At 40.0% G+C, this 25,568-nt stretch overlaps 1 protein-coding gene and 1 long non-coding RNA gene across 2 annotated transcripts in view; one reads left to right on the top strand and one right to left on the bottom strand.

Moving 5' to 3' along the window:
- Window positions 1-270: 270 nt before the first annotated feature.
- LOC145506353 (uncharacterized) lies at window positions 271-24,427 on the bottom strand. The gene is made up of 4 exons (XR_014053793.1): window positions 24,352-24,427; window positions 14,604-14,766; window positions 1,441-3,225; window positions 271-913 (listed from the first exon to the last, which is right to left on the bottom strand). It is a non-coding gene; the product is annotated as an uncharacterized LOC145506353 (long non-coding RNA).
- Window positions 24,207-25,568, top strand: part of IL12RB2 (interleukin 12 receptor subunit beta 2) — an 83,375-nt gene continuing 82,013 nt past the window's right edge. The window contains exon 1 of the mRNA XM_081490714.1: window positions 24,207-24,663. The gene's annotated coding sequence lies outside the window, so the exon portion shown is untranslated. The remainder of the gene's footprint in view (window positions 24,664-25,568) is intronic.

Here is a 25,568-nt window from a genome sequence, read left to right as displayed (position 1 = left end):
CAAGGAGTTAGAGGTGGGATCAGTTCCACTCTCAGCACCCCTGGGGGATGAGGTATTCTCAGTGAATACTTCTCCCACTTTAAAGTGCATTAAATTGCCAGGGAACTTCTAAAATGCAGATTCTGACTCAAGAGATCTGGCATAGACCCAGACAGTGTGCATTCACGATAATCCATATAAAAATCTCAAGGAATATGTTAAACTACCGTTTAAGGATCTCAAGTGTTGTTAGTTACAGGCGAGGCCAGATACATAAATTAAGGGGTCCAGTGCAAAACGAATTGAAGCTCTTTATTCAAAAATTATCAAGAATTAGTGAAGCAAAGCATTAAACCAAGAGCAAGATACTTTTAAGCTTGGGGTCTGTGCATCCTCACAGGTCCCACATCCATGAAACCAGCCTTCACTGCAGGTTTCTGTTTTGATGAATTTGCAGCCAGAGCAAGATTGTTGTGAACAGTCTGAGAAAGGCTCAGGCAGACATTGATGTTCTTCTCTGTTCTTCTTGCAAAGAGATTCAGCTTCATCTTTGAACAAATGCTGAACATTTATTTGAAAATTGTCTCCTTGAAGGATCACCAGTTATTTGACTGCTTGTGGAGCCTACACATCTCTGTCTGACTCATTAGAAGAGCGCTGAAATGCTTATCCTTCTTAATTGCCATTGATTTTGCTCCCATATTAGGCTAGATACTCTTGCTGCGTGTCCCAAGGCATCTCACACTTTCATAGCACAGTCATAGCACTTGGCACATATTATTTCTGTTAACTAATTTAGTTGTCTGCCCTGGTGGCTTAGATGGTAAAGAATCCACCTGTGATGCAGGTTCCCTGGATTGGGAAGATCCCTTGGAGAAGGGAATGGCTATCCACTCCAGCATTCTTGCCTGGAGAATCCCATGGACAGAGGAGCCTGGTGGGCTACAGTCCATAGGGTCTCAAAGAGTCAGACAAAACTGAGCAACTAACACACACTTCCCTCCCAGACCACAAGCTCAAGGAGAGTAGGGACAGTGTCTATTTTGTTAATGGACTCTTTGTACAGTGCCTGGGACAATGTTTAACAAATAGCAGTTAACTGAGTGGACAATTATAGTAATAGTTAACTTTTTTGGCACTTAAATTTTAGTCAGGCATTTAAATTTTAGCCATTCTGGTGGGTGTGGTGGTATCCTGCTGCTGCTGCTGCTAAGTCGCTTCAGTCGTGTCTGACCTTGTGCGACCCCTTAGACGGCAGCCCACCAGGCTCCCCCGTCCCTGGTATTCTCCAGGCAAGAACACTGGAGTGGGTTGCCATTTCCTTCTCCAATGCATGAATGGGAAAAGTGAAACTGAAGTCGCTCAGTCATATCTGACTCTTAGCAACCCCATGGACTGCAGCCTACCAGGCTCCTCAGTCCATGGGATTTTCCAGGCAAGAGTACTGGAGTGGGGTACCACTGCCTTCTCCGGTGGTAGTATCCTACCGTGGTTTTAATCTGCATTTCCCTGATGACAAATGAGGTTGAATACCTTTTTGTGAAAATTGACTGGATATAAGAATATTCTCTGTATTAGCTGGCTAGGCCTGCCATAACAAAGTACCACAGTCTAGGTGGTTTAAACAATAGAAATTTATTTTCTTGCAATTTTGGAGGCTAGAAGTTTGAGATCAAAGTGCGAGCAGTGTTGGTTTCTTCTGAGGCCTCTGTCTTTGACTTGTAGATGGCTGTGTTCTCCTTGTCTTTACATGGTTGTCCCTCTATGTATGTCTGTGTCCTAATCTCCTCTTCTTCTAAGGACACTAGTCAAATTGGATTAGGGCCCATCCGAATAACCTCATTTTAACTTAATTACTCTTTTAAAGAGCCTTATATCCAAATACAGTCACATTCTGTGGAACTGGGGGTTAAGACTCCAGCATATGCATTGAAGGGAGGGTGCATGATTCAGCTCATAACCCTCTCTTCTGTAGAAGTGTCTTCAAGTCTCTTGCCCATCTTTATTTTGAGTTATCTGCTATAAAGTCTTTACTGAATTTGTTACAATATTGCTTATGTCTCACGTTTTGGTTTTTTGGCCACAAGGCATGTTGAATCCTAGCTCCCTGACCAGGAATAAAACCAGCTCCCCATGCATTGGAAGGCAAAGTCTCAACCACTGGACCACCAGGGAAGTCCCTAGAATCTCTTTATATATCCTGGATTCTGTCTTCTTTGCCCTCTTCTCTCTCAATGGACTCTAGTTTTACATATTAGACCTTTTTATTATGTTCCTTATGCCTCTTACATGCTTTGTCTCTCTCTCTGCTTCAGTATGGATATTTTATTCTGACCTATATTCAATTTTATTTTCTCTTTAGCTGCACTGAATCTACTATCAAATTAATCCATTCAGTGCTTACCTTTCATTTTTCAGTTCTAGAACTTCCATTGGATTCAGACTTATAGTTTTCAGTTCTCTGACAAATTATCCACTTTGTTCTTTAATTTCTTAAACACATTCTCATAGTTATTTTAAAATCATGTTTAAAAACTCCAACATTTGTATCTCCTGTGGCTCTGTTCATATTTCTTTCTGGTTTAGGTCAGTTGTCACTTTTGTAGGCTTCATTCTTTTTTTATTGAAGTTGAAACATTGTACATGAAGAAATATGAAGGCAATTTGAGGCTCTGGGTTGACTTTTACTTTTGGCAAGAATTTAGGCCAGAGGGAGATCATCTTAATTCAATCTGGGGTTAAAATAATGCAGAGCTAGGCTGGAGTTCTTGTAAAGCCTATTTGCCATTCCCCTTGACTCCCAGGATGAAGCCTTTCAGGATCCCAACTACCTGCATGGAGAATTTACCAGGGAACCTTTTCTGAGCTCCATCTTTTTGCTCCTCCATTTTTGTTTTTGTCCCTACAGCTTCTGGGACTCCTCATGGAACTTCTCAGCACACATCTATCTCATATTTCTAAAACGAAATTTAAATGCCAAGCTCACACATCTTGACTTTCTTTATTTCCAGGTCTTGGTCCTGCAAATTGTCATTGTCTTTCTTGGACTCTTACAAACCAGGTGTGGATGGGAAGAGATGACCAGAGTCAGCTTTTCAGATGACTTTCTCAGAGGATCCCACTGTCAGGACACACTGGCTGGTCTGCTGAGCTGTGCTCAGGTGTCCCTTGGAACCAGTGATACTGTCTCTTAATCAAGGAGCCCCATCACCCATCTCAACTTTCTCCATTGGAAGCAGTGCACACCTGTGAACAAACAAGCCTTTAAAATATGTTCTCTACAGAATCAATGTTTTGAAGGCATTTTTACAACTCCTAATCTGTGTATGTTTAAATTAGATAGGAAATTATCTATCTCAAAGTTGGGTTGTTGAATGTAAGCAAGGCGAGCAGAATGAGCACTCTGTGTGAGCAGCCTAATGTGAGAACTCTGCCTCATAACAGTTTGGAGAACGTGCTGGATTGAACACTGTCCCCCAAATTCATGTCTACCCAGAACCTCAAAATAGGATCTTGTTTGGGGAAAAGGTCTTTGCATATGTAATTAACTAAGTTAAGATAAAGTCACATGAGATTAGTGAAAGTGTTAATCGCTCAGTTGTGTCTGATTCTTTGACCCCCAAGGACTGTAGCCCATCAGGCCCCTCTGTTCATGGAATTCTCCAGACATCAATACTAGAGTGGGCTGCCATTCCCTTCTCCAGGGGATCTTCCTGACCCAGGGATCAAACCCGGGTCTCTGCATTGCAGCAGATTCTTTACCGCTGAGCCACCAGGGAAGCCCCCATAGGGTGGGCCCTAAATCAAATGACCAGTGTCCTCATAAGAAGATTTGTGAAGACACAGACAGAGACTGGATGTTGTCACAGTCATAGAATTCCAAGGAATGCTGGGAGCCACCAGAAGCTGGGAAAGAAGGATTCTTCCCTAAAGCCTTCAGAGGGAGCACTTGTCCACCTTGATTTCAGACTTGTTGCCTCCAGAACTGTGACAGAATGAATTTGCATTGCTTAGGTCACCTGGTTTGTGGTAACTCATTGTGGCTGCCCTAAGAACTAATACAGGGCTTCCCGGGCCGTGCAGTCGTAAAGAATCCACCTGCCAATGTAGGAGATAGAAGAGATAGGGGTTTGATCCCTGGGTCAGGAAGATCCCCTGAAGTAGGAAATGGCAACCCACTCCAGTATTCTTGCCTGGAAAATTCCATGAACAGATAAACCTGGCGGGCTATAGCCCATGGGGTCGCTAAGTCAGACATGACTGAGCACAGAAGCATGCACACATGCAAGAACTATTACAGTGACTAACAAATTTAATCACAATTTCTCCCATTAGTAGCATTAAATCTGAGCCATTGTCTTGATTATAATTGGGATTTATTTTATAGAAGTGATTGAGTGATGACAGAGAGAGGACAATGCCATTGAAAAAAGCATTATTACTCACAGTTCCCAAGGGAAGAGGGCGTACTTGCCAGGCTGGGCCACATAGGAAAGTTCCAGGACTGGTCAGGAGACAGTAAAAGTGAGGGGAGAACATGGTCTAGAGTCTTTTGGGGGGTTCTCATGGAAAGGACTGAACAAGGCAGAGTAGGGAAGTTTTAGCAAGTTTAGGGCTGGGTAGCTTGAATAGTTCCAGTGGGCTCTGGGCTACAGGCAGGAGATACAAGAGACCTGAGTCAGGAATATCCCCTGAATGAGGAAATGGAAACTCACTCCAATATTCTTGCTGGAAAATCCCATGGACAGAAAATCCTGGCGGGTTACAGTCCATGGGATCACATAGAGTCAGACACAACTAAGTGACTAAACACACACACATTGGACTATAAGAGCAGTCTTTACTTGTCTGATACTTGGACATGGGGTGGTTTGAGAAAGAAGAAATATTGACTTGATGTGTGAAAATTATGTAAAGGAAGTATTCAAGGATATGAACTTTAAATTAGTTAGCGTTATGGACTGAATGTTTATGTTCCCACAAATTCATATGCTGAAGTCCCAACATCCAATGTGATGGTATTTGGAGGTGAGCATTTGGGGCATAATTCAGTTCAGTTCAGTTCAGTCGCTCAGTCGTGTCCGACTCTCTGCGGCCCCATGAATTGCAGCACGCCAGGCCTCTCTGTCCATCACCAACTCCCGGAGTCTACCCAAACCCATGTTCATCGAGTCGGTGATGCCATCCAACCATCTCATCCTCTGTCGTCCCCTTCTCCTCCCGCCCCCAATCCTACCCAGCATTAGGGTCTTTTCCAATGAGTCAACCCTTCGCATGAGGTGGCCAAAGTATTGGAGCTTCAGCTTCAACATCAGACCTTCCAATGAACACCCAGGATTGATCTCTTTTAGGATGGATTGATTGGATCTCCTTGCAGTCCAAGGGACTCTCAAGAGTCTTCTCCAACACCACAGTTCAAAAGCATCAATTCTGCGGCGCTCAGCTTTCTTCACCGTCCAACTCTCACATCCATACATGACCACTGGAAAAAACATAGCCTTGACTAGACGGACTTTTGTTGGCAAAGTAATGTCTCTGATTTTAAACATGCTATCTAGGTTGGCCATAACCTTCCTTCCAAGGAGTAAGCGTCTTTTAATTTCATGGCTGCAGTCACCATCAGCAGTGATTCTGGAGCCCAAAAAAGTAAAGTCTGACACTGTTTCCACTGTTTCCCCACCTATTTCCCATGGAGTGATGGGACCAGATGCCATGATCTTAGTTCTCTGAACATTGAGCTTTAAGCCAACTTTTTCACTCTCCTCCTTCACGTTCATCAAGAGGCTCTTTAGCTCTTCTTCACTTTCTGCCATAAGGGTGGTGTCATCCGCATATCTGAGGTTATTGATATTTCTCCCGGCAATCTTGATTCCAGCTTGTGTTTCTTCCAGCCCAGCATTTCTCATGATGTACTCTGCATATAAGTTAAATAAGCAGGGTGACAATATACAGCCTTCACGTACTCCTTTTCCTATTTGGAACCAGTCTGTTGTTCCATGTCCAGTTCTAACTGTTGCTTCCTGACCTGCATACAGGTTTCTCAAGAGACTGGTCAGATGGTCTGGTATTCCCATCTCTTGAAGAATTTTCCACAGTTTATTGTGATCCACACAGTCAAAGGCTTTGGCATAGTCAATAAAGCAGAAATAGATGTTTTTCTGGAACTCTCTTGCTTTTTCGATGATCCAGCGGATATTGGCAATTTGATCTCTGGTTCCTCTGCCTTTTCTAAAACCAGCTTGAACATCTGGAAGTTCACGGTTCACGTATTGCTGAAGCCTGGCTTGGAGAATTTTGAGCATTACTTTACTAGCATGTGAGATGAGTGCAATTGTGCAGTAGTTTGAGCATTCTTTGGCATTGCCTTTCTTTGGGATTGGAATGAAAACTGACCTTTTCCAGTCCTGTGGCCACTGCTGAGTTTTCCAAATTTGCTGGCATATCGAGTACAGCACTTTCACAGCATCACCTTTGAGGATTTGAAATAGCTCAACTGGAACTCCATCACTTCCACTAGCTTTGTTCGTAGTGATGCTTTCTAAGGCCCACTTGACTTCACATTCCAGGATGTCTGGCTCTAGGTGAGTGATCACACCATCGTGATTATCCGGGTCGTGAAGATCTTTTTTGTACAGTTCTTCTGTGTATTCTTGCCACCTCTTCTTAATATCTTCTGCTTCTGTTAGGTCCATATCATTTCTGTCCTTTATCAAGCCTATCTTTGCATGAAATGTTCCTTTGGTATCTCTAATTTTCTTGAAGAGGTCTCTAGTCTTTCCCAATCTGTTGTTTTCCTCTATTTGTTTGCACTGATCGCTGAGGAAGGCTTTCTTCTCTCTCCTTGCTATTCTTTGGAACTCTGCATTCAGATGAGAATATCTTTCCTTTTCTCCTTTGCTTTTCGCTTCTCTTCTCTTCCCAGCTATCTGTAAGGCCTCCTCAGACAGCCATTTTGCTTTTTTGCATTTCTTTTCCATGGGGATTTTCTTGATCCCTGTCTCCTGTACAATGTCACGAACCTCTGTCCATAGTTCATCAGGCACTCTGTCTATCAGGCCTATTCCCTTAAATCTATTTGTCACTTCCACTGTATACTCATAAGGGATTTGATCTAGGTCATACCTGAATGGTCTAGTGGTTTTCCCTACTTTCTTCAATTTAAGTCTGAATTTGGCAATAAGCAGTTCATGATCTGAGCCACAGTCTGCTCCCGGTCTTGTTTTTGCTGACTGTATAGAGCTTCTCCATCTTTGGCTGCAAAGAATATAATCAATCTGATTTTGGTGTTGACCATCTGGTGATGTCCACGTGTAGAGTCTTCTCTTGTGTTGTTGGAAGAGGGTGTTTGCTATTACCAGTGCGTTCTCGTGGCAAAACTCTATTAGCCTTTGCCCTGCTTCATTCTGTACTCCAAGGCCAAACTTGCCTGTTACGCCAGGTGTTTCTTGACTTCCTACTTTTGCATTCCAGTCCCCTATAATGAAAAGGACATCTTTTTTGGGTGTTAGTTCTAGAATGTCTTGTAGGTCTTCATAGAACCGTTCAACTTCAGCTTCTTCGGCGTTACTGGTCGGGGCATAGACTTGGATTACCGTGATATTGAATGGTTTGCCTTGGAAACGAACAGAGATCATTCTGTCGTTTTTGAGATTGCATCCAAGTACTGCATTTCGGACTCTTTTGTTGACCATGATGGCTACTCCATTTCTTCTAAGGGATTCTTGCCCACAGTAGTAGATATAATGGTCATCTGAGTTAAATTCACCCATTCCAGTCCATCTTAGTTCGCTAATTCCTAGAATGTCAACATTCACTCTTGACATCTCCTGTTTGACCACTTCCAGTTTGCCTTGATTCATGGACCTAACATTCCAGGTTCCTATGCAATATTGCTCTTTTACAGCATCGGACTTTGCTTCTATCACCAGTCACATCCACAGTTGGGTATCGTTTTTGCTTTGGCTCCATCCCATCATTCTTCCTGGGGCATAATTAGGCTTAGATTAAGTCATGAGGGTAGGACCTTCCTGATGGGATTAGAGTCTTTGTCAGAAGAGGAAGAGAGGGAGAGAGCTGTCTCCATGAGAACGGGCCAAGGAAAGACCAACTGAGCACACAGCAGAAAGGCAGCCATAAGCAAGCCAGGAAGAGACTTCCCACCAGGAACAAATCTGCTGGCACCTTGATCTTGACCTCCCCAGTCTCCAGAACTCTATGTAGATATGTGCTGTTTACGCCATCCAGTTTATGGCATTTTGTTATTATAGCAGCTAGGATATAAACCATAGGATATATTATTTATATATGAAAAGAGTGTTTGAAGGCAAATTGTTTACTCTCTTAGGAATTAGCTAGCCCTGGGAGGGGCAGTCTCTCCTTGCGTCAGCAAGCCCCCAAAATGTCAAAGTATCATAAAACACAGGAAGTGAAAAACAAAAACAAAAAACATGATTGTCAAATTTATAAGCTTTTGCACAGAAAGGAAACCATAAACAAAATGAAAGACAAACTATGGACTGGGAGAAAATATTTGCAAATAATTCAATTGGAAAGGGTTTAATTTCCAAAATATACAAACAGCTCATACAACTCAACATTAATTTAAAAAAAACAATCTAATCAAAAAATGAGCTGAAGATCTAAATAGACATTTTCCCAAAGAAGACATACCCACAGCCAACAGGCACATGAAAAGATGCTCAACATCTCTAATTGTTAGAGAAATTCAAATCACAACTATAGTTACCACCTCACACTGGTCAGAATGGTCATCATCAACAAATCTACAAATAATAAATGCTGGAGAGGGTGTGGAGAAAAAGGAACTCTCCTACACTGTTGGTAAATTGGTGCAGTCATTATGGAAAACAGTATGAAATTTCCTTAAAAAACTAAAAATACAACCACCATATGATCCAGCAATCTCACTACTGGTCATGTATCTGGAAAAAAGAAAAACTCTAATTTGAAAATATATGCACCCCATGTCCATAGCCGCACTATTTTCAATAGCCAAGACATGGAAGCGATCTAAGTGTCCATCAACAAATGAATGGATAAAGAATATATGGCATATCTGAACCACTTTGCTGTATACCTGAAACTAACACAATATTGTAAATCAACTATACATCAATGATAAGTGTATAAATAAATAAAAACATGATCATTACAGACATACAGACAGAAGTCACCAGAAGCAGAAGCAGTAGAGAGAAGTTGAGACAGAAGAAGGCAGAACCTGAAATTATCTTTCTTTTCAGAGCCAAATTTCTTGAAAGACTAACTTACATTTCTTGCTTATTTCTCATTTATTCCTTACCAACTACAATTTGACTTTTTCCCTTACCTCTAAAAAACTCCTCTTATGCCAAATTCAATGAATGCTTTCCATATGTCACCTTTATGTGAATCCTTTCATTTTCCCCTGCCTTCTACAGGTAGAATTGGTCTCTCCTGTATTAGCATTCTTTGGGTACCTCATGGAAAATTTTATCAAACGCCTTAAATAATTCACTGTACATATTTACTTATATAAATATTCCTCTACCAAAATGTAAACTACCAAACTCTGAATTTCCATCCTTAATATTTAGAATTGCTCTTATTCTTAATGTTTAGAACCTAACACAGGCTAGGCTCCCAATAAATATTTTACAAATGAATTTAAGGACTAAAAGTACTCCTCTGAAGCAGTACTTATCATTTTGTACAGTTTCTTGAGTTTCTAAGTGAGTTCTTTCCTCAGTGTCTATGGCCTCTTTGTCTTCCTGATTTTTCCCTAATTTCTTACTGTTTCTTTTCTATCCCTTTTTTCTCACATTCTTTCAAGATTAGTGTTTCTAAGTGTTCCCTAGTGTTCCCAAGGACTTCATAAAATCTCCCTAGATGATCTCATGTACTTTCCTGTTTTCAGTTACCACCTTAATGCTAATGACTTCAACAGCTGTATGTCTTGGCTACTACATCCTCCATCATAGTCCCAAACTGCCTCAAACTCAGCATGTCCAAGGCTGAATTCACTATCCCCCTTTCTGTGACATTTCACAGTCTCCTGGTCAGGCCCTATTTTGAAGTCGGTTCCTAAATGTCTCTTAATTCCATATTCTCTTCTGCATCTCTCTGCCCCAATCACAAAGGACCCATTCTCTCCTTCCTCCAGGTCATTCTTCCTATTTGAAGACTTAAAAAGAGAATTAGGTCAATGTTTTTAGTGCTTCAGGAGTTCTCTGTATACTTCAGGATAATCATCTTTCCCTAAACATAACACGCCTCTTCCTTCGTCTTCTACCTGGAAGATCCCTCCTGTCTCACTAGCCAGCCAGTCTCCTGGCCATGTAAATAACTTTAATGTGTGCCTTCTATGTGCAAAACCCTAGGCTCAAGTATCTTTCTTCAAAAAGTTTCCCTGATTTGCCTCCTCATTTTATAAGATGACTACATTCATAGAATTTTTCAAACTCTATTATGATTACTTACCTACATATTTTTTCCCTCAGCTTTATTGAGGTATGGTTGAGAAAATAAAATTGTAAGATATTTAAAGTGTACAACATGATGATTTTGATACATACATACATTTGTGAAAGGATTTCCCCTTCATCAAGTTAATTAACACATCAATTAACTCACACATTTCCCTTTTTTCTAGTGAAAACATTTAAGTTCTATCTTCTAGCAAATTCAACTTGTGCCTCTTATCATCTCTTTCCTGTGGAGCCTATCATAACATCCAACCCATATCAGGCATTTAACAAATTACCACTAATGGGATGGACGGTTGAATCGTTCATGGGTCCTCACAAAAGACAAATGAGAATCTTACAATCTGACCAACCCCGCATGTCAGCTCGTTTCCCAGCACTCTCCCCAGGCATCTTTATGTTTCATAGAAATTATTTAAACCTTTCCAAGCTCAGCCTACACCTTGATTCCTTACATCTAACCATATAATCCATCTCCATCGACAATCTTTCGACACTCCTTTGGAAAGTTCCTATTCATCCTTCCACATCCAACACAAGTGTCACATCCTATGTAACTGTTTCTTATTCCCTCAGTATAAAGGAGTTAGATACTCTTCTCATTATTCCCATAGAAGTTTATACATTCTAAACCTTACTCTTGCATATATGCTGTTTCTTAAAAAAAAAAATTTTTATTATCTGTTTTATTCACCAAAATGGGAAAAGACTGAAGATATGGAATGTCTACCCATCTTGGTATTTCTTAGCAACTGGCACCACAAACTGAATGAATGGGTGAGTGGCTAAACACATGTTCAAATATGGGCTTTAGGAAGATTAAATTGGCAAAAGAGTAATTAGGAATATAATACAAAGGCAATGAATACCTGAAGTAGGATGCTGGTAGTGATGATAGAAATACTAAGACTATTCAGGTGGCCATGTTAAAAGGAATTGACAACACAGCAAAAGTTAAGAAGGAGAGAGAAAAAACAAAATTAATTCTAAATCAGTTTTATTCAGTTATGCATGCCTTTGAAAATCTAAAGAAAGCTAATGACATCATTCCTGGGGGGCGGGGGGGAAAGCACATATGCTCATTCACAAAAACTTCTTTGCATAGTAAATCAGGAGATTCCTTCCCTTGTTAAGTATCCCTACTTTAGTTCATACACGACTACTTTAAGTTGTGAGATGAGATGGTTTGAAGGACGGTGATACCACTAAGCAACCTATGACCTACTTGAAAAAGAGCTGGTTTAGAGGAGCGAAGGGAAGGTGGGTTTTGAAAATACAGAACACCTTCGAGTGTGCATGGTTTTGACTACTCTAGAGAGACCTTTGAGCAGCACAACTTGTGCAATTTCTGAGGATGCTGAAGCCTGAGGTACAACCAGTAAGGGACTCAGTAGTCAGCCAAGCTGAGTGCCTGGCAAATGAAACTCAACTTTTTAATGCGCTAGGCCTAAAGAAGTGAAAAAGATCAGCTTATGGAACGGGTATAGGCAGAGGAAACTCACAACTTCAAAGGCTAAGTTTACATTATGAACGTAGACAATCATTCCTTATATTAAAATTAGTAGATACATCATTGATCAAAGTTTTCTGTATCAAGTTTGAAATGCTAATGGGCCATAGAAGCAGAGAATGCTCATTAGATGGTTGAACTGGTTATTGAAATAGAAACTGAATTTAAGATAAAGACTTGAGATTTAGTCCTTCTGAAGAGTGAATTTCAAACAGTATTCAAGTATGAGATTACAACACAGTTTGCACACACAAACACAGTTTGTATACACACAAATACAACACAGTTTGAATACAAACTGTGGAAAATTCTTAAAGAGATGAGAATACCAGACCACACTACCTGCCTCCTGAGAAATCTGTATGCATGTCAGGAAGCAACAGTTAGAACTGGACATGGAACAACAGACTGGTTCCAAATTGGGAAAGGAGAATATCAAGGCTGTATACTGTCACCCAGCTTATTTAACTTATATGCAGAGTACATCATGTGAAATGCCGGCTGGATGAAGCACAAGCTGGAATCAAGACTGCCAGGAGACATATCAATAACCTCAGATATGTAGATGATACCACCCTAATGGCAGAAATTGAAGAGGAACTAAAGAGCTTCTTCTTGAAGGTGAAAGAGGAGAGTGAAAAAGCTGGCTTAAAACTCAACATTCGAAAAACAAAGATCATGGCAGCCGGTCCCATTACTTCATGGCAAATAGATGGGGAAACAATGGAAACAATGAAAGCCTTTATTTTCTTGGGTTCCAAAATCACTGAAGATGGTGACTGCAGCCATGAAATTAAAAGACGCTTGCTCCTTGGAATAAAAGTTATGACTAAGCTAGACAGCATATTAAAAAGCAGAGACATTACTTTGCCAACAAAGGTCCATATAGTCAATGCTATGGCTTTTTCAGCAGTCATGTATGGATGTGAGAGTTGGACCATAAAGAAGGCTGAGCACCGAAGAATTGATGCTTTTGAACTGTGGTGTTGGAGAAGACTCTTGAGAATTTCATGGACTGCAAGTAGATCAAACCAGTCAATCCTAAAAGCAATCAGTTCTGAATATTCATTGGAAGGACTGATGCTGAAGCTGAAACTCCAATACTTTGGCCGCCTTATATGAAGAATTGACCCATTGGAAAAGACCCTGATGCTGGGAAAGACTGAAGAGAGGAGGAGAAGGGGACAACAGAGGATAAGATGGTTGGATAGCATCACCGACTCAATGGACATGAGTTTGAGCAAACTCCAGGAGATGGTGAATGACAGGGAAGCCTGGTGTGCCATAGTCCATTGGGTCGCAAAGAGTCAGACACAACTGAGTGACTGAACAAAAACAATAGTGAGATTACTAAGTGCAATAGACAGGCTTCTAAGATAGTCTCACGATTCTCCCTCTCTTGTACTCGTACCTTTGTGTAATCCTTTTTTCTTGAGTGTGGAACCTGTGACCTGTTTCTAACCAGTAGAAAATGGTAGTAGTGGTAGGATATCACTCCTGTAATTTGTAATTACGCTACGTTATATGGCAAAGGTGAAGGTATGTTGCAGCTGTAATTGAAGCCCCAAATCAGTTTATGTTGAATCACTTAAAAAAGAGATTATCTTGGGTAGACCTGAGCTAATCAGTTGAGCCATTTAAAAGGGACTGAGGCTCTCCCTAAGTTCAAAGAGACTCTCCTGCTGGCCTTGAAGGAATAAGCCACCAAGAGTTCTAAAGCTGCAGGGAAATGAATTCTGCTGACAACCCTGTGAGCTTGGAAGAAGATGGCATGCTTCAGATAATGTCACAGCCCTGGTCAACACCATGGCTGCAGCCTCATGATATCCTCAACAGAGAACCCAGCTGAGCCATGCCCAGACTCCTGACCTATGAAAACTCTGAAATAAAAATAAGTCTTGTTTTAAACTGTTATCTAGGTGACAATTTGTGATGCAGCAGTAGAATACTAACACACCAATGGAAAAAGAATATGAAGAGAACCAAGGAGGTTCAAAAAATTCTGACAGATATATTCACATTTGAGTGACTGGGAAAAGAAATAGGTACACTAATAATTATTAAAAGGAGGTAGTGGTCAGATGGTGTCTTAGGTAGTGTGGGCTGCTATAGCAAGAATTCTGGAGACTTGGTGGCTTAAATAATAGTTATTTCTTATAGTTCTGGAGGCTGGAAGTTTTAGATCAGGGTGAAAGCATGGTCAGGTTCTGGTGAAAGCCTTCATCTTGATTTCCTTATAATGTGAAGAAAGAACTTAGGTTTCTTTAACTCTATAAGAGAGCACGAATCCCCTCATAGGGGCTCTATCCACATGACCTCATCCAAACCTATTATTCCCAAAGGCTACCTCCAAATACCATCACACTGGGGATCAAGGCTTCAACAATACGAATTTGGGAAGGGAGGACATAAACATTCTGTACATGGGAGGTGGAGACTTCCTCATAATAATACAGCAGCTGATACAAGAAGCTGCTTCCAACTCCAAACACATAGAAAATTTGAATTTTTTTTTAATTGTTTAAAATACATAGCCAAGCCAAAAGCAAGAAAGAACAACCTCATTTGCCAGAAATGAAGATAGGCCCAAAGTAAGAGCACTAAGTAGGAGCTAAAGCAAAATAACTCACATGGGTGAAGGAAATTGAGATGTTCGGCTCTCGATTTTTACTACTTGTGAGAAGAATAAGCACATAGACTCAGATCCAGGCTTGATGGAAAGCTTGAATAATCTTCTGGACCACATGAGGTTGACTTTGTTAGTGAAAACTGTACAAGGAAAACTCCATCAAACTAATACAATAAGATAATTAAAAAGAATTAGAAGAGATAAAATTTGCAAATTTTTCAGTGATATATTTACATAAAATAAGATAAATTATAAAACCAATAAGATAAACTATTATAAAAGATTGTTATAATAATTTATCAGAACAAGATCTGTATATAAAAATCAACATTAGTGCCCCCAGGTTCCAGCAATGTCAATTAGAAACATAATAAAAAGATTTATTTTATAATAGCAACAAAAAATAAAGTTGGAATTAACATGATAAGTAATGTCAGACCTATATGTAGAAATTTTTAAGTAAAAATTATTCATAAAACAAGTATAACATACATATAGTTCAAAAATTTAAAATACAAAAAGAAAGAAATAGTACTTTAAAATGCCCTTCTACCCTTTCTCAGCCACTTAATTCCCTTTTCCTTATAATGTGGAAATCACTCTTGGTTTCTTATGCATTTTTTCAGAGATACCCCAGGGATACATAGGCAAAATATATTTTTTCCTTTTTGTTGAATAAGATGACAACAGAGTGGAACATTGCTTAGTATCTCAGCTTTCCTCACATATCAATATATCTTGGAGATAATTTTACATCAGTATATATGAAATTGCCTCATTCTTTTAAAATGTAGCATTGCATTCCATTTACATAACCAGTCCCACACTAATTAATATTGGTACAAACAATGTTATTGTGAAAATCCCTGTACATAAATCATTTTCCGCATCTTTATATGCAAAAATATCTCAAGTTCAAATTGCTAGAACAGGAATTAAGTCAAAAGTTATATGCATTTAAAACACTGACAAATAAGACAAGTAGGCCAAAAAAACCTCCCTAGGGTTGTACTCACTCACATTCCCACCAGCAGTGTGGCTTAGTGCCTATCTTCCCCCAGTATACTCTGCATCTCAGTGTTTATTCAAAATTTGATCTATGCCAATATGATAGGTTAAAAATGGTCTCACGCAAGTAAAAACCACAAAGAGGTACTTCACACACAGTAGGATAGCTAAACTAAAAAAGACAGACACTAGGTTTTAGAGAAGAATCTTTATACACTGCTGATGCTAGACACGTTAAATGATTCAGCCACCTTGGCAACATATTGGACATTTCTCAAAAACTTAACATACGGTTACTATATTAGACCAATTTCACTCCCAGGAATATGCCCAAGGGAAATGAAAGCATATGTCCACACATAATTTTGTACATGAATGCTCATGTTATTCTTGTTGTTATTTAGTCACTAAGTCATGTCCCACTTTTTGCAACCCCCCAGACTGTACACCAGCAGGCTCCTCTTTCCATAGGATTTCCCAGGCAAGAATACTGGAGTGAGTTGCCATTTCCTTCTCCAGGGGGTCTTCCTGACCCAGGGATCTAACCCACATCTCCTGCACTGTCAGGTGCATTCCTTACTGCTGAGCCAGCAGGGAAGCCCTATGTGAATGCTTACAGCATCATCATTCGAACAAAATATAGGAACAACTCAAATGCCCATCAGTTAATGAATGGATAAACAAAACATAGTTTATCAATTGAGCATGTACATCACTTACCACTCAGCACTTCTATTGATATTTCTGGGTGCACACCTTAGAGAAACATTCACATACATGCACAAAAGACATACATGAAGATGTTCAACATATTATTTGTGGTAGCAAGGAGTCGGAAGCACCTGAGAAGCCCATCAATATGAAAATGAATGAGGAAATGTGGATTATGTTTTTGAAGGAATGCTATGCAGCAGGCTGAAACAATGAACCAAAGCTACGTGCAACAGTGTGGATTGATCATAAAAACACGATGTTGAGAGGGAAATAAAAGTAAAAACAGTATTATATTTATACAGCAATCAGTTCAGTTCAGTTCAGTGGCTCAGTCATGTCAGACTCTTTGCGACCTCGTGGACTGCAGCACTCCAGGCCTCCCTGTCCATGATCAATTCCCGGAGTTTACTCAAACTCATGTCCATTGAGTCAGTGATGCCATCCAACCATCTCATCCTCTGTCGTCCCCTTTTCTTCCTGCCTTCACTCTTTCCCAGCATTAGGGTCTTTTCCAATGACTCAGTTCTTTACATCAGGTGGCCAAAGTATTGGAGTTTCAGCTTCAGCATCAGTCCTTCCAATGAATACTCAGGACTGATTTCCTTTAGGATGGACTGGTTGTATCTCCTTGCTGTCCAAGAGACTCTCAAGAGTCTTCTCCAACACCATAGTTCAAAAGCATCAATTCTTCGGCACTCAGCTTTCTTTACAGTTCAACTCTCACATCCATACATGACGACTGGAAAAACCATAGCTTTGACTAGACAGACCTTTGTTGGCAAAGTAATGTTTCTGCTTTTTACTAAGCAGTCTAGGTTTGTCATAACTTTTCTTCCAAGGAGCAAGCGTCTTTTAATTTCATGGCTGCAGTCACCATCTGCAGTGATTTTGGAGTCCAAGAAAATAAAGTCTGTCACTATTTCTGTTGTTTCCCCATCTAATTGCCATGAAGTGATGGGACCGGATGGTCTTTGTTTTTTGAATGTTGAGTTTTAAGCTAGCTTTTTCACTTTGCTCTTTCACTTTCATAAAGAGGTTCTTAAATTCCTCTTTGTTTTCTGCCGTAAGGGTGGTGTCAACTGCATATCATAGTTATTGATGTTTCTCCCGGCAATTTTGATTCCAGCTTGTGCTTCATTCAGCCCAGCATTTCACATGATATACTCTGCATATAAGTTAAATAAGCAGGGTGACAGTATACAGCCTTGACGTACTCCTTTCGCAATTTGGAACCAGGCTGTTGTTCCATGTCTGGGTCTCACTGCTCATTCTTGACCTGCATACAGACTTCTCAGGAGGCAGGTAAGGTGATCTGGCATTCCCATCTCTTTAGGAATCTTCCACAGCTTGTTGTGATGTACACAGTCAAAGGCTTCAGTGTAGTCAATGAGGCAGATGTTTTCCTGGAATTCTCTTGCTTTTTCTATGATCCAATGGATGTTGACAATTTGATTTCTGGTTCCTCTGCCTCTTCTAAATCCAGCTTGAACATCTGGAAGTTCTTGGTTCATGTACTGTTGAAGCCTAGCTTGGAGAATTTTGAGCATTTCTTTGCTAGCATGTGAGATGAGTGCAATTGTGCGGTAGTTTGAATGATCTTTGGCATTGCCTTTCTTTGGTATTGGAATGAAAACTGACCTTTTCCAGTCCTGTGGCTGGATGTAATATCATGTAATATTATTCAGCCATAAAAATGAAGGAATTACTGCCATTAGCAACACTGTGGATGGACTTTGAGGGCATGCTAAGTTAAATAAGTCAAATAGAGAAAAACAATGCTGTATGATCTCACTTATACATGGAATCTAAAAATCAACCAACCAAACACTGACCTGATGAATACAGACAACAGACTGGTATTTGACAGAGGCAGAGGATGGAGGGTGGGTGAAATTGGTGAAGGTGTTCAAAAGGTACAAACTTCCAGTTATAAAATAAATAAAAAACAAAAGTTGCTAAGTAAATCTTAATAGCTCTAAGTAAAAAAATCTTGAGGGCTTCCCTGGTGGCTCAGTGGTAAAGAATCTGCCTGCCAATGCAGGAGAAACAGGTTCAATTCCTGGTCCGGGAAGATCCCACATGCCACAGGGCAACTAAGCCTGTGTGCCATAGCTATTGAGCCTGTGCTTTAGAGCCTGAGAGCTGCAATTACTTATCCCATGTGCCACAACTATTGAAGCTCGAGCGCCCTAGAGTCTGTGCTTTGCAACAAGAGAAGCCACTGCCCCACAACTAGAGAGTAGCCCCTGCTCTCTGTGACTAGAGAAAAAGCCCATGCACCAACAAAGACCCAGCGCAACCAATAAATAAATAAAATTATTTTAAAAAATCTTAATAGTTCTCATCACTTTGAAAGAAGAGACTAGAGATATGAAGATAGAAGTATACTGTTGTAAAGTGCATGCATTATACATTATTTGAAGGTAAGCTGAGATAAATTAATAATACATATTTGTAAAATCTAACAGACACGTGAAAGATGTTCATAGTCAAGGATATATGGTTTAAAGCAATGTAATACCATTTCTCATCTGTTACATTGATAAAAATTACAGAAGATGGATAGCATTCACTCTTAGTGATGATGCAGTATGCTAGTAGGAGTGTAATTACTATAGTTTGGACAATAACCTGACATAATCCTTTACAGTGAATAAGCTCAAACCCCTTGATTCAACAAGGCACACATGAGATTTTATTACACACAAATAAAAGCACTATACATTTGTACATGTTTATATTTAGGAATATTTTTATTTTGGTGAGTATGTTGTATTTTTCCTTGGAGGAAAATTGGAAAAAAAACTGAAGACCTATAAATAAAAGAATTTACATAGTATGGAATACTTGTAGCTATTAAAAAATGAATAGATCTGTTATGTATGTTGTGGAATAAAGTTTATGCCATGTGGTAAAGAAAAACAAAAGATTGATCGATAGATAGACTGACTCAATTTTTGTTTAAAGTAGAAAAAAGCCTTATCATACTTTTATACATTTACATAGGCATGAAGAAAAATGTGGAAAGATTCTCACAAAACTATTACTTTAGGGGGAGAGACTAGAGAGGAGAGGACAAATTATTAATTTATCCTATTATTACTCTACTGTGTTTAACTTATAACAAAGGATATTTAATTGAGATTCTTTCTTTCTCAGTTTTAATAGAGGTCCTATAGGCTAAAATCAAAAACTCTATGTTAATACATCACCCAGCAGATAGCAGTGCTTCAGACCAATAACTTCTGGTATTTCACATTTTTTTTCCTTTCCAAAGTGGAGCATTCATTGCTCCTGTTCCACCACTTTATATTGTGGGTGAGGGAGTAGGGGTGCAGGTAACATGTATTCGGGGATTATAGGTGGTAGACCAGAGAAGTCATCGCCAAGGAGGCAGCCACTACTGCTCACTACCCAGAGAACTTGGCTCTGAGCTGGATAATTGAAGGGACAGGACTAGAAGCTGTCTCATTTCAGAAATCAGAGAGTATTTTTTATATATGGGAAGCATAGAGCAAAGAGATACTTGGAGCCTAAAAGGCAGATGCAAGGAGATCAAACCAGTCAATCCTAAAGAAATCAACACTGAATATTAATTGGAAGGACTGATGCTGAAGCCAAAGCTCCAATATCTTGACCACCTGATGCGAAGAGCCAACTCACTGGAAAAGATCCTAATGCTGGGAAAGACTGAGAGCAGGAAGGGAAGGAAGTGACAGAAGATAAGGTGGTTAGATAGCAACACTGACTCAATGAACATGAGTCTGAGCAAACTCCAGGAGATACTGAAGGACAGGAAAGCCTGGCATGCTGCAGTCCATGGCGTCACAAAGAGTAGGACACAACCTAGTGACTGAACAATGACAACGAAAGACTGATACACAGAAAAGAATATTAATGCTCACCGAGCATCTATGTTCCAGAATGTCCTTCACTGGACTTTCATTGAGCAAATCTATAACTAACTAACTTAAATAACTACTGTGTGATTTTTGTGTAGGAACGTTTGTGAGAAACCTGTCTTTCATGTGAATCACTCTCCTCTTTAGGAGAACCTACAATACACTTTCTCTTGAGCCACAGAAGTTCTGCTTCTGATACCCAGGTTACAAGTTATCACATGATGGAATCTGTGAATCCTGCATATCATGTCTGTTAGATTTAGCTGTTGAGAAAAGCGGAGTCAGACTGTGAATCAAATTTATGTTGTGTGGGACCCTGTGGCTGTCAGTGTTTTAAATTTGCCCCATGTCTCATTTTACTTTTTGATATTTATTTTCATTTAACAAGGCTTCTGGCAACCTAAAAATCTCTTGAAAATGCATTGCTCCTATACAAGACATGGCATCTTTCATGTGGTTTGTTCATCTATAAACAACATCTGTGCTTGCTGAATGTTAGTTGTGGCAAAGTTACAACTCTACATTTTAAGAATCTTTGAGGATTACTAATAATTTAAGTATTTTGCACCACAATGTTCTATGTAAGCCTTTCAACATAAGACAGTACAATTATATTTAGGGGTTTTATTTGGGTCTTGTAAATGTAACACTTTGGACAGATGAGTAAAATTGATAACTAATCAAAAACTTTCAGAAATGGAACTTTCGTGAAGTGAAGTAGTAAGGGTGAATAATTCATTTTAGATTCTAATCTCCTTCTTAAAATAAAAGTTTAAAAATATATGTCTGAAACTTCTTACCAAGTTTAACTGGTGCCAACATTTGTCTGATGCACTAAATCACTATGTTGGCAACCATCTCAGTATTTATCGACAAATGACACTCAGTTATTCATAGCACACTGTATTTTCAGGACTTTTGATATCAACAATGAACCAAAATAGACATTTAAAGGAATGGAAAAATACTAGAAATGGAAACTGAACTAGTATTTCCTAGAAAAGTATTTGTCATTGTGGTTATTCACTTAATTGAGCTTTTGATTTGCAAGTGCATCATCTAGCTCTAGCTACACAGACGGCCATCTCACATCTACAGACTTAAAAATCATCCTAATAATGATATGTGGATAATTTGGTTTGTATGTCAGGTTCTTGCGTCACTAGGCTTTCTTCATTATCTAGGGCTTGTTCTCAGAAAATACAGAAGCAAGATTTTCTTTTCTCAAACTAGACAGGTAACCACAGACAACCACCACGTATTTACTAGGGAAACTCCCCAGATATTAAAAGAAGAAGGAGGAAGGAAAGGAAGAGAAATGAAGAAAGAAAACAGAAAGATATTGACTGATGGTTAGATTCCATATGGAAGGGTCACTGAATTACTAAAAAAAAAAAAAAAAAAAAAAAAAAAAAAAACCTACTATATATAATTTTCCAGCTATTCCTTTTTTAATTTCTGTTGCAAATTTGAAGATTCAACATCACTTATAATTTTGGTTGATCACAGCGAATGAGATTTCTCCAGAACAAGTCAGTTCAACTCAGCAAATATTGTTGAGCCCCTGTTCTGTACCACTCACTGTCCCAAGTGCTGGAGATAAGGGAGTAAATAAGGCATGTGGTCCTTGCAATTGTGGAGCTTACGGTAACAAGGAGGATTCAGGGAGGATGGGAGCACCCCTGTTATTAATAACTATTAACACAAGCCTTCCTTCAATATTTAATTGAGGGATATATTTAATTGAATGATATACTGATGGATTTAGAAGATGATGATTTCTCTAATAATACTCATGTAAGATTAGTCATCTTCTGATTTATTTGCATCTTGGGAAAAGAGGATAATGAAGGTTATCATTGTTGCCTGCATCTTAAAGTTTTCTCATAATTTGTTCTGCTGCTCAACAAATTCAAGTTCTTTCTCCATTACCTCTCATCTGTTCCCCTACAGAAAATGGCTCAGATGCACTGGAACACCATTTTGTGTCTGACTCAGCAATTTTGTAACACGATGCAGTTAGAGGTTAACAGACTAGTGGTTTTTAAATATTTTAGTCCATGCATGGCTTTTAAAATTAATGGGATTTGAGCATATATCCCCAATATATGTTCAATTTTTTAAATTAACTTATAAATTTTATATATCCATAATAAGTATATTTTGCAAATACAGTTACCACATATATATTGTAAAATGTACACTAAAATATAAATTAATTTTAAAATGAGATAGAACAAAATACATTTTGATAATTTATTGACAAAATATTTAAAAGCCTTTCTTCTCACTAAAAATAAGAGAAAAATAAGCTAATTCATGAATCATACAAGCTTATTATTAGCATTTGGTTACCATAATTTTTCTACCCCTGATACTGATTAGGTGTCCTTTCAAACTGAGTAGAAGTTGCTCTATTTTCATACTTTTAAACAAAGGGTTCAAAACTCACTCACTCAATTGAAAGATTGAAACAAAATATAAAATACTTGTTAGTAAGTATTTTAAAGTGCTTTTTTGTAGGTGACAGATGAAGTTACATAATTTTAGCAAAAAAAGCCCCCAATAATGGTAATATTTTGAAATACTTGTTTTCAAATTTTCTCTTTATTGCACTTTCTCACTCAGTGTGGAAATGTATATTTACTTGAAGGGATAAACAAACTTTTTTATTTTTTTCCAGAAGTATATTAGGTAACATACTACTAAGAGATATTATTACAGAAAAGATAGGCAAGTTTAAAATATTTGCCTTCTTTGGTAAAAAATTAATAATAATAATTGAATTCTTTTAACTTTGTTGCAAATAATTTTCACAGTCACTATCTCACTACACAGTGATGTTAAGATTCTACAATTTAAGGATTTGTTTTTTAACAACATATTCACATAGACAAATTGTTGGAGTGTGTGAACTTCAATGTCACAGTCTCAGAAAAGTAATTGTATACTGTCAGTTCTAAGATGCACACTTTTCATATTTAACAGCTCCAAAATTGGGAGGTGTCTTATGCCTACCACCCGAACAGTATGGTAAGGTAGTTAACTTTGCACATGCTTAGTGAGCCTGGACTGGTTCCAGAGGAAGGGAAGAACATCCCAGGGGTGATAGTGGGACGTTCTTATAAGAAATGTGGCTTTCTTTTATCACAACACAGATATCATATGTTGATATGATATCAACACTCATATCACAAAGGATGATATCAGGTGAAACCCAAAAAGTGATCAGGAGTGTGATCACTGAATGTGAAGGTATCTAAAGGCTATTTTAAACAAATTAATTTTTTTCTTTTTGAATGAGCAAGAGTGACAGATAATAAACACATATGTCTAATCAGCCTAAAAGGGGTGTTTTTAAAATAAGAGTGTAATTACAAATATTCTAAGTGACAAGGAAGCATTATGTCATAAGTTTTATATGACAGTTCTTTTTATTTCTTCCTAGTACATAAAAAAATGGTCTTACAGTTGAATTCCTAGATTCAATGAAATATTGTCGTAAGTAAAGTCACCTCTGTCATCCCCTCTGCATTTTGGGCAGCTTTCCCTTTTCCCTCAGAACCCCACTTACAGCCTATGGAACATGGGATTTTCCTGATGGTCTAGTGGCTAAGACTCCAGGTACCCACTGTAGGGGTTCCGGTCCGACCCTTGGAGGGGGAATTAGATCCCACATACCCCAACTAACGATCCGCACCTGATTCAGCCAAATAAATAGATAAGTGTTTAAAAAAAAAAAAACAACATATGGGACATGGGACCATTTAGGGTAGGGGTCATCCCAACTATTAAATGTACATTTTCCCTTACTTTTTAGTTACCAAACACCAGTGAAAGTTCTAGTATTTTCTTCCTACATCCAGTCTTTCACACAGCCCCGTTTGGAAACCGCGGTGTCGTAAGCGCTGGGCAAGCACAGAGGAAGAACCTCTCTGAGGAAAGTTCTCTAAAGAGTGTCAACGAAGTGCCGCTTTCCTGTGGCAAGAACGATTCTGGGGTGCTTTTCACACCCTGGCGCTTACTTCACCTCCCCAACCCGGTGAGCCCTCGCTCAGGCTAATGAGCCAGGCTTTCCTACCCGCGTGTACCGAAGGGGAAGCAGAGGTGTGGAGCGGTAATTACCTTGCTCCGGGACACACGGACACAGCTCGCCAGGGAGGAACCCGAGCCTTGCCGACCGGCTTCCACCGCTGACCGCGCAGCCGCTTTCCCTCCGCTGACGGTCCCCGCCACCGCCACGGCCCGGGCCCCGCCCGCCTCACGTCCCCACGCGCCCCGGCGCTGGAGCACCGACCCCCGGGCCGGCGGCGGGGTAGGCGCCGGGATCTGGACGCCGGGAGCGCACTCGGCCTGCGCGGCACGTGCGCTCCACAGCACCCTGGCCACCGGCTCCGCGCCGCCCCGCAGCGGGCCCGCGGGCAGGCGAGGCGAGCGGTGAGTGACCGGGGCTCGGTGGGGTGGGGGCACCAGCGACCCCGAGGTTGTGTGCCTCACTTCTCCCGTGGAGGGGGGTTGAGGGACGACCCCTCCTCACCAAGGTCCTGGCAGGCTATTCGCAGGAGGGTGCTGGGTTGGGGTTGGAGGTCAGATGGAGGGGAGGGGGCGCTCAGATTCATCCTCCACTGAGCTTGTTGAATGGTGGGCGTGCTCAGTGCAGGATGCGCGGGTGGCTTGTGGAAAGGGCAGCGGGCACCCCTCTAGCCTTGGACAAGGCCCGCGGGAGTGACTCTGGGCTCAAAAGCGGACCTTCTGTGATTAAGATATTGAAGAATCTTAACTTGGTCTTGCATAGGGGTGAATTCTCCTTTTCTCCTCAGCACTTGTCTGGGGCCTCTGTAGTAGACTCAGAGTCCCCACCTGGCCAGTCACTAGCAGAATGCTCTGGGGCCAGCCGCCTGGCCAGACTCTTCTCTCATCTGTGAGATGTCTCTTTAGAGAGGCCCTTTTCACCTGGTTGAAGGGACCTAAATGAAAGCATTGAAAAAGATTATGTATCCCTATGATTAGATCTCAGTTTTACGAACAGCAATCCAAACCCATGCAGAAAGTTTTTTCCATGGTATAGGCTAAAGAACAGGGCAAAATTAGACTTTAGCTTTTTTAAAAACTCTAAATGTTTGTTGTAATCCCTTCCGTGTATGTCCCATGTGAATAAAAATCATTGAGCCCCTACTATGTACTTGGCCCTTGGGTATCGTTGTTATACTCTATAACTCTTTAAAAACCCAGTGAACCAGTTATAAGTATTCCCATTTTACAGATGTGGAAACTTTCACACTTTCACATAGATAGTGGGTTACAGGTTTCTGGCTCCAGACTCTGCTCCTTGCCTTTGCACC

The sequence above is a fragment of the Giraffa tippelskirchi genome, chromosome 5 (assembly GCF_054371585.1).
Source record: "Giraffa tippelskirchi isolate mGirTip1 chromosome 5, T2T-mGirTip1v1.2.pri, whole genome shotgun sequence".
Taxonomy (NCBI): domain Eukaryota; kingdom Metazoa; phylum Chordata; class Mammalia; order Artiodactyla; family Giraffidae; genus Giraffa; species Giraffa tippelskirchi.
The sequence above is the reverse complement of the archived record's forward strand: the minus strand, read 5'-3'. Positions and strand labels throughout refer to the sequence as shown.